Below are 10,017 nucleotides of genomic sequence, written 5' to 3' on the forward strand. Positions count from 1 at the left end.
TTCTAGCAAAGAATGTAACGCATACTGATTTGTTTGTGCGTAAATATTCCTTTAGAACTGCTAATTGGTAAACTGAAGACCAAGTGAGCTGGGAGGCTTCATAGATCTGGTAAGAAGAAGAAAAAATAGACCATTTGATCACTACACGTGGAATCCACTTCTTAATTCTTTCAGGTTTACACTTATCAAATTATCTCTACCTCCCCTTCACAATTCAGTCTCGGGATCCAGCCATTTATTTTCTGGACACTTCCCTGCAAGGGAGTTCTGCGCGAAACTTCCTATTTCCGATTCTTCGAGAGCTTGTTTGGACAGAAGGGTTAATTGGAAGCTAACCAGTTGTATATTACAAACAAAATGTTGACAATAAAACAAGAGACAGGAAATCAATATGATGTCAGACAAATTAATTATCAATGGTGTACAGAGTTAAAAATAATGGAATGAGATCATCCACTTAGTTCTTTTTGATGGACTGCATCTCTAGGAGCTCCCCCCACCCCACCCCATCTTTCAGTTTATAGTTTCCACAGCCACTTTGAAGCAAGAATACCTGCCTAGGGGGCCAACAACATTTTCCTCGCAATCTTAGGGAAGAAAGTTGTTTTAAAGAGACATGGAGCCTTAAATGGAGGCTCGCTTTCATTTTCCCAGTCTATCCCAACATTCCCATGTAGGCAGCCCTTATGTTTTAGGAGGAAGAGCTGTAAGTCAGTGTCTGAGCATCTCCTTTGCATGCAGAATTTCCCACGTTCAGCTCCTGGCATCTCTGGGTAGGGCTGGGCAAGGTAAAAAGTTAAAGGTAAAGGACCCCTGGACGGTTAAGTCCAGTCAAAGGCAACTATGGGGTTGCGGCGCTCATCTCGCTTTCAGGCCAAGGGAGCCGGCGATCGTCCACAGACAGCTTTCCGGGTCATGTGGCCACCATGACTAAACCGCTTCTGGCGCAACGGAACACAGTGACAGAAACCAGACTGCACAGAAACGCCTTTTACCTTTCTGCCACAACGGTAACTATTTATCTACTTGCACTGGCGTGCTTTCGAACTGCTAGGTTGGCAGGAGCTGGGACAGAGCAACGGGAGCTCACTCTGTCATGTGGACTTGAACCGCCGACCTTCTGATCGGCAAGCCCAAGAGGCTCAGTGGTTTAGACCACAGCACCACTCTTGCCTGAAACCCTAGAGAGCTGCTGCCAGTCAGTGTAGACAATACTGAAGTAGAGGGACCCATGGTCTGACCTGGTAGAAGGCAACTTTCTAAGTTTCTGTGTTTATGTCAGTTGCACATCAGTGGCATGCTACTTCTTCTCCACCCAATTTTCTTTTAGAGCCAAAGCAATACACCCTCCAAAACCCCCCAGAAAAACTCAAAGCCATTTAAATACCAGCACTATCTGATTTTCTGCCCCCTTCACTGCCTCATTTATCATTTTGAAGAGGCAAAATTATTTGTTGTTTTTTTAAAATGAATATTATGTAAGCATGTTTGTTCCCAGATTGAGCGTTGGAGTGCCAACATGTACTAAGGGAACACAGAGACGCTGGCACAACCTTAATGATCGGATGCATTTATATCCAACCAAAAAAGAGTGGGGGAAGAAAAGCATGTCAGTTACATCTCCTTTCAACATTTCCTGTAAGATGATCCTGTAAGTTTCTCATTAATTGGTCCCACTTGAGAGGTGTTCCTATAGTGGAGAGATGGGTGCAAGTCTATGTGCAGGAGGGACAATTAGAAAAAAAGAGTATTGGAGAGACTACAGCACCCAGTTGAAGTGACAGGTGAGATAGCAAAGAACTACTTCCATGATCAACCATCCCACCTGGCTGCATCAAGGATGGGTAGGACAAAGGGCTGTATTCAACCAAAGCATCGAACTAGTAGAAGCCAGTGCAATTATGCTCTCTAACACAAAAGGACATTCCTCCTTCTCCTCAACCCCTGTGTGCTTCAGCAGCCTTTCCAAATTTCCTCTGGTGGGGTCAGGACATAGCTGCCAAGTACCCTGTTTTCCCCGGGAAACCCCCGTATTTTCTTACCGTTTCCCGCAGATGTCCCAAATGGCAAAATACCCCGTATTCCCCCGGATTTACAGAGCTCCTGCCGGCGGCCATGTTCTTCTGGTGCCGCGCCGGCACCGGAAGTCTCTTCTACGCACTTCCTGACATGCGTAGAAGCGACTTCCGATGCTGCTGTGCCCATTTCCAAAATGTCTGCAGCGCCAGAAGTCACTTCTATGCACTTTTGGACATGCGTAGAAGTGACTTCTGGCGCTGCGGACATTTTGGAAATGGGCACAGCGGCATCGGAAGTCGCTTCTACGCATGTCCGGAAGTGCGTAGAAGCGACTTCCAGTGCTGCAGCGCTGATGATCCCGGAATTTTCAATCCGGAACTTGGCACCTATGGGTCAGGCGAACCCCAACAACAACACCCTAGGGGAGAAGGAGAGAGAGAGTACTCCACTGGGCAAGCAGAAATGCTTACACTGATGGAACCAGCACTGGACTGAATGGAACCCAATGGAGCCATCTCCATTGGCTTGGCCAGACCAAGAGGTTACAGGTAGGTAGCCGTGTTGGTCTGGATCGAAGTAAAATAAAAAAATTCCTTCAGTAGCACCTTAAAGACCAACTAAGTTTTTATTTTGGTATGAGCTTTCGTGTGCATGCACACTTCTTCAGATACAGTGAAATGGAAGTTTCCAGGCACTTATGTAGAGAAGGGGTGGGGAGGGGTGGGGATGGGGAGGGGGGATCACTCAGAAGGGTGGTGGAAATGGGTGATTGACTGACTGATAGCTGTTGATGACCGCAAACGACTGCAAATGGTTTTGCATGAAAAAGCAAGGGTTGAGATGGCTGAAGATCGCTTATCATGTATAATGAGATAAGAACCCGATATCTCTGTTCAAACCAGGTCCCTCCATGGTTTTGAGCTTGGTGATAAGTTGCAATTCAGCAACTTCTCTTTCCAGTCTATTTCTGAAATTCTTTTGTAGTAAGACAGCTACTTTGAGATCTTGTATAGAATGTCCTGGGAGATTGAAGTGTTCTCCTACTGGTTTTTCTGTCTTCTGGTTCCTGATGTCAGATTTATGTCCATTTATCCTTTGGCGTAGGGTTTGGCCTGTTTGTCCAATATAGAGAGCTGAAGGGCACTGTTGGCATTTGATGGCATACACAATGTTAGAGGATGAGCAATTAAATAGTCCTGAGATGGTATGTTGGATGTTGTTGGGGCCAGTAATGGTGTTGTCTGGGTGTATGTGGCAGCAAAGTTGGCATCTGGGTTTATTGCAGGCTCTGGTACCAGTGTCCATGTTAAGTCTGGTGGTTGTATTATTGTGGGTGAGGAGTTGTTTAAGATTGGGTGGCTGTCTGTAGGCAATGAAAGGTCTTCCTCCCAGAGCTTGAGAAAGGGAGCGGTCATTGTCCAGGAGAGGCTGTAGATCTCTGATGATGCGTTGTACTGTTTTAGCTTGGGAGCTGTATGTGATGACTAGTGGTGTTCTGTTATTTTCTTTTTTGGGTCTGTCTTGCAGCAGGTTCTCTCTAGGTATCTGTCTGGCTCTGTTGATCTGTTGTTTAACTTCATCAGGTGGATATTTTAGTTCTAAAAAGGTTTGCTGTAGATCTCTTAGGTGAGATTCTCTGTCTGTAGAGTTGGAACAGATGCGGTTGTAACGTAAGGCCTGGCTGTATACGATGGATTGTTTGGTATGTTTGGGATGGTAGCTAGAAGCATGTAGATATGTTTGTCGGTCAGTTGGTTTTCTGTATAAGGTGGTGTCTATACGTCCATCCTGTATTTTTATAGTAGTGTCCAAAAAATGTATTTCTTGCATAGATTGGTTCATTGTTAGGTTGATGGTGGGGTGAAAGTCATTGAATGTCTGGTGGAAGGTTTCCAGGGTCTGTTGTCCATGTGTCCAGATAATAAAAATATCGTCAATGTATCGCAGGTACAGGAGAGGTTTGAGTGGGTAGGAGTTAAGGAAACGTTGTTCTAAATCTGCCATGAAGATGTTGGCATACTGTGGGGCCATGCGGGTGCCCATGGCTGTGCCGCTGATCTGGAGGAACAGGTCATCACCAAATTTGAAGTGGTTGTGGGTAAGGACAAAGTGGCAGAGTTTGGTAGCAAAGTCCGCTGTGGTTTTATCTGAAATGGTGTTCCTTATGGCTTGTAAACCATCATTGTGTGGGATGTTGGTATATAGAGATTCCACATCCATAGTGGCTAGTATAGTATTGTTAGGAAGATTGTTCAAATATTGTATTTTCCTCAGAAAATCTGTGGTGTCACGTACGTAGCTGGGAGCACTGATAGCATATGGTTTCAGAACAGAGTCCATATAGCCGGAAACACCCACTGTAATGGTGCCAATACCTGAGATGATGGGGCGTCCTGGGTTTCCTGGTTTGTGTATTTTGGGTAGAAGATAGAAAGTTCCTGGCCGAGGTTCCGCTGGTGTGTTTGTGAGGATCTGTTCTTGGATGTGTAGGGGTAGCTCCTTAATAATCTTGTTCAGTTCTTTTTTGTATGCTTGTGTGGGGTCTGAGTCCAATTTCATGTAAAAGGCAGTATTGGAAAGTTGTCTGTGGGCCTCTTGGATGTAATCAGTTTTGTTCATGATGACGACAGCTCCACCCTTGTCTGCCTCTTTAATTATAATGTCTGGGTTGTTCCTGAGATTTTCTATGGCTCTCCTTTCAGCATGGTTTAGATTTTGTTGTAAGCGATGGTGTTTTCTGGTCACATCCGTTTGGATTCTGTGGCGGAAGCATTCGATGTACAGATCTAGTGTGGTATTGCGTCCATCAGGAGGGGTCCATGTGGAGTCCCTTTTTGTGTAACTTCTTTTCGGTGGTAGTTGGTGGTCAATGTTCTGTTCATTGATGCGTTTGGAGGGTGATGGTTGTTCCCCAGTAAGTTGAGAGGTGTTGTGTTGTGGGGATGTAGTTTGTTCTACTTTGTCTTGTTCTTGTGTGTGATGAAAATACTCCTTCAGGCGTAAACGGCGGAAAAATGCTTCCAGGTCCCCGCAGAACTGAATCATGTGTTGGGATTTGGCAGGGCAGAATGATAGTCCCCGTGAAAGGACGGATTCCTCAGCTGGGCTGAGTGTTTGCTGTGAAAGATTGACAATGTTGTTGATCTTGTTTTGATTGGTGGCCTGTAGGTTGGAAAGGTTGCAGAGTTTTTTATTTTTCTGGTTCTTCAGTAACTCCAGTTGAGAGTGGTAAATGGTTTGTTTTTCCTTGTGGAACTTCTGCCAGGCCGGGTGATTCCTGATGGAGTTCTCCAGTGCAGAGAGTTCCTCCTTTATTAACTTCTGTTTGGAATACAGAACGCCGATAAGATGTTTCAGCAGTTTCTTAGATAAAGTGTGGCATAGTTTTCTGGCATATTCTGTGGGATAAGTTGATTGAAGAGGGTTCTTAATTCTAAGACCCTTAGGTACAATGTCCAGGTTTTTGCATTTAGATAGAAAGAGGATGTCAGTTTGTACCTGGGCAAGTTTCTTGGTGAGGTTGATGGACTTCCATTTCATGCGGCTCAATGTGGTGCCTTCCATAGTTCTGGTTACAGGTAGGTAGCCGTGTTGGTCTGGATCGAAGTAAAATAAAAAAATTCCTTCAGTAGCACCTTAAAGACCAACTAAGTTTTTATTTTGGTATGAGCTTTCGTGTGCATGCACACTTCTTCAGATACAGTGAAATGGAAGTTTCCAGGCACTTATGTAGAGAAGGGGTGGGGAGGGGTGGGGATGGGGAGGGGGGATCACTCAGAAGGGTGGTGGAAATGGGTGATTGACTGACTGATAGCTGTTGATGACCGCAAACGACTGCAAATGGTTTTGCATGAAAAAGCAAGGGTTGAGATGGCTGAAGATCGCTTATCATGTATAATGAGATAAGAACCCGATATCTCTGTTCAAACCAGGTCCCTCCATGGTTTTGAGCTTGGTGATAAGTTGCAATTCAGCAACTTCTCTTTCCAGTCTATTTCTGAAATTCTTTTGTAGTAAGACAGCTACTTTGAGATCTTGTATAGAATGTCCTGGGAGATTGAAGTGTTCTCCTACTGGTTTTTCTGTCTTCTGGTTCCTGATGTCAGATTTATGTCCATTTATCCTTTGGCGTAGGGTTTGGCCTGTTTGTCCAATATAGAGAGCTGAAGGGCACTGTTGGCATTTGATGGCATACACAATGTTAGAGGATGAGCAATTAAATAGTCCTGAGATGGTATGTTGGATGTTGTTGGGGCCAGTAATGGTGTTGTCTGGGTGTATGTGGCAGCAAAGTTGGCATCTGGGTTTATTGCAGGCTCTGGTACCAGTGTCCATGTTAAGTCTGGTGGTTGTATTATTGTGGGTGAGGAGTTGTTTAAGATTGGGTGGCTGTCTGTAGGCAATGAAAGGTCTTCCTCCCAGAGCTTGAGAAAGGGAGCGGTCATTGTCCAGGAGAGGCTGTAGATCTCTGATGATGCGTTGTACTGTTTTAGCTTGGGAGCTGTATGTGATGACTAGTGGTGTTCTGTTATTTTCTTTTTTGGGTCTGTCTTGCAGCAGGTTCTCTCTAGGTATCTGTCTGGCTCTGTTGATCTGTTGTTTAACTTCATCAGGTGGATATTTTAGTTCTAAAAAGGTTTGCTGTAGATCTCTTAGGTGAGATTCTCTGTCTGTAGAGTTGGAACAGATGCGGTTGTAACGTAAGGCCTGGCTGTATACGATGGATTGTTTGGTATGTTTGGGATGGTAGCTAGAAGCATGTAGATATGTTTGTCGGTCAGTTGGTTTTCTGTATAAGGTGGTGTCTATACGTCCATCCTGTATTTTTATAGTAGTGTCCAAAAAATGTATTTCTTGCATAGATTGGTTCATTGTTAGGTTGATGGTGGGGTGAAAGTCATTGAATGTCTGGTGGAAGGTTTCCAGGGTCTGTTGTCCATGTGTCCAGATAATAAAAATATCGTCAATGTATCGCAGGTACAGGAGAGGTTTGAGTGGGTAGGAGTTAAGGAAACGTTGTTCTAAATCTGCCATGAAGATGTTGGCATACTGTGGGGCCATGCGGGTGCCCATGGCTGTGCCGCTGATCTGGAGGAACAGGTCATCACCAAATTTGAAGTGGTTGTGGGTAAGGACAAAGTGGCAGAGTTTGGTAGCAAAGTCCGCTGTGGTTTTATCTGAAATGGTGTTCCTTATGGCTTGTAAACCATCATTGTGTGGGATGTTGGTATATAGAGATTCCACATCCATAGTGGCTAGTATAGTATTGTTAGGAAGATTGTTCAAATATTGTATTTTCCTCAGAAAATCTGTGGTGTCACGTACGTAGCTGGGAGCACTGATAGCATATGGTTTCAGAACAGAGTCCATATAGCCGGAAACACCCACTGTAATGGTGCCAAGAGGTTGTTTGTTGTTTTCCCTCTAGAATCTAGACCAAGAGGTTGTTTGTTGTTTTCCCTCTAGAATCATTGCCTACAGTGTAGGGTTGCCATACGTCCGGAATGACCCAGACATATCTGGGATCTGGATGTTGGGAACTGCATCTGGGCGGAAAATCCGGGTATATTGGAAGTGGCAATTTTGGTTAATTTTTTGTGGGGAAGCTCTAAAACCTCTATTTTGCTTTTTTTAAAAAAAAAGCTCAACAACTTTGTCCGGATTTTCACTTTCTGAAATATGTCGATCCGGCTGCAATGACCATTGCACCATTAGTGCAGTGACAAATGATTACTGGATTATGATGCTCCCCTCTGCTTACTCCCTAGCAGATAAAGATATCTACAAATTGCCCCATCTGGTAGTCATAGCTGCCAAGTTTTCGCTTTTCTCGCGAGGAAGCCTATTCAGCATAAGGGAAAATCCCTGTAAAAAAGGGATAACTTGGCAGCTATGCTGGTAGTGTCTTCATCATCTGAAATATTCTAACAGAAGAGCATGTTGTTGTTGCTTTTTAAAAAATGGTTATGGATTGCTTTTAATCCCTTAGAGCAGAACTATTGACTGGGTGAGCTCTTTGGTAATAAAAGGACATTCATCTCTAACAGATGGATCTGAAAAGCTCAGTAGGATTCCTACACCATGAGGTCCACCATGGATCTAAGGCATAGCTGCCAAGTTTTCCCTTTTCTCGCAAGGAAGCCTATTCAGCATAAGGGAAAATCCCTTTTAAAAAGGGATAACTTGGCAGCTATGATCTAAGGTCCAAATTCACACAATCTGGTATGAGTGGTACTTCTCTCCAATAATGATAATATGGGAGGACAAATAATGTGGTTTCTTTGGATACCATCCTCATTCCTCGCCAGTGTCTTGTCCTGACCTTGGATAGAAGCCCACAGAGTACATCTGGGCAGCAAGGTAAGCTGGAGTCGGGGAATCTCAGGAATTTCTGAGTGAGCTACGTCCTACCACAAAGGCCTCATTTGTATGACACAGTAAACCAAACTATGGCTTATCAGATGCCAGAGAGAATTTCACACAACTTTGTTCCTCTCCTGTCCTCTTGACTGCCATGCTGCACTGAGCTAAGCCAACCTTTAGCTTAGTGTGTCATCCACACTAGGACTTGTAGTTAAGCTCACTCCACACTAATCATAAGCTCTGGTCAAAGTTTGGCTTGCCATGTTGTGTGAACCAGGCCAAAGTCTGGCGCTGAACTGAAGGCCCTAGAGAGGCAGCTCTTTGGCTCCAACTTTAATGACTGATGTTTTAATGTATTTTTAATATTTTGTTGGAAGCTGCCCAGAGTGGCTGGGGAAACCCAGCCAGATGGGCGGCGTATAAATAAATAAATAAATTATTATTATTATTATTATTATTATTATTATTACTTCTACTACTTGTGTTGTAAATGTAAAGAAATAGAAGGAACTATGTATCATATGTGGTGGAAATGCAAAAAGATAAAGGAATTTTGGGAAATGATCTACAACGAGCTAAAAATATTGTTTAAATTAACCTTTCTCCCCTCAAAAAACCGGCAGCCTTTCTTCTGGGGATTATAGGTGTAGAGCATAGCTGCCAAGTTTTCGCTTTTCTCGCGAGGAAGCCTATTCAGCATAAGGGAAAATCCCTGTAAAAAAGGGATAACTTGGCAGCTATGGTGTAGAGATACCAAAGGATTTAAGCAGTGAGAATGTTGTTAGCCCAATGTTGGAAAGGAGAGGACATACCGACAAAAATGGAATGGCAGACGAAATTATCTGAGTATGACAAGATTAAAAGGGAAAGTTAGGAAAAAACAAAATAAAAAAACCCTTCCAGTAGAACCTTAGAGACCAACTAAGCTTGTCATAGGTATGAGCTTTCGTGTGCATGCACACTTCTTCAGATACACTGAAACAGAAGTCACCAGACCCTTATGTATAGTCAGAGGGTGGGGAGGGGTATTACTCAGAAGGGTGGTGGGAATGGGTGATTGGCTGATAGGAGTGGTAAACCTGTTGATGACTGTTAATGACTGCAATTGGTCTAAAGAAAGCTTGATCATGTATAATGAGATAAGTATCCTTATTCAGACCAGGTCTCTCCATGGTTTTAAGCTTGGTAATGAGTTGCAATTCAGCAACTTATCTTTCCAGTCTGTTTCTGAAATTTTTCTGTAATAAAGCAGCTACTTTGAGATCTTGTATAGAATGTCCTGGGAGATTGAAGTGTTCTCCTACTGGTTTCTCTGTCTTGTGATTCCTGATGTCAGATTTATGTCCATTTATCCTTTGGCGTAGGGTTTGGCCTGTTTGTCCAATATAGAGAGCTGAAGGGCATTGCTGGCATTTGATGGCATACACAATGTTAGAAGATGAGCAATTAAATAGTCCTGAGATGGTATGTTTGATGTTGTTGGGGCCAGTGATGGTGTTGTCCGGGTGTATGTGGCAGCAAAGTTGGCACCTGGGTTTATTGCTGGCTCTGGTACCAGTGTCCATGTTAAGTCTGGTGGTGGTATTATTATGGGTGAGGAGTTGTTTAATATCGGGTGGCTGTCTTCCTCCCAGA

The sequence above is a fragment of the Zootoca vivipara genome, chromosome 1 (genome assembly GCF_965207765.1).
Source record: "Zootoca vivipara chromosome 1, rZooViv2.hap1.1, whole genome shotgun sequence".
In the NCBI taxonomy this organism is placed as follows: Eukaryota; Metazoa; Chordata; class Lepidosauria; order Squamata; family Lacertidae; genus Zootoca; species Zootoca vivipara.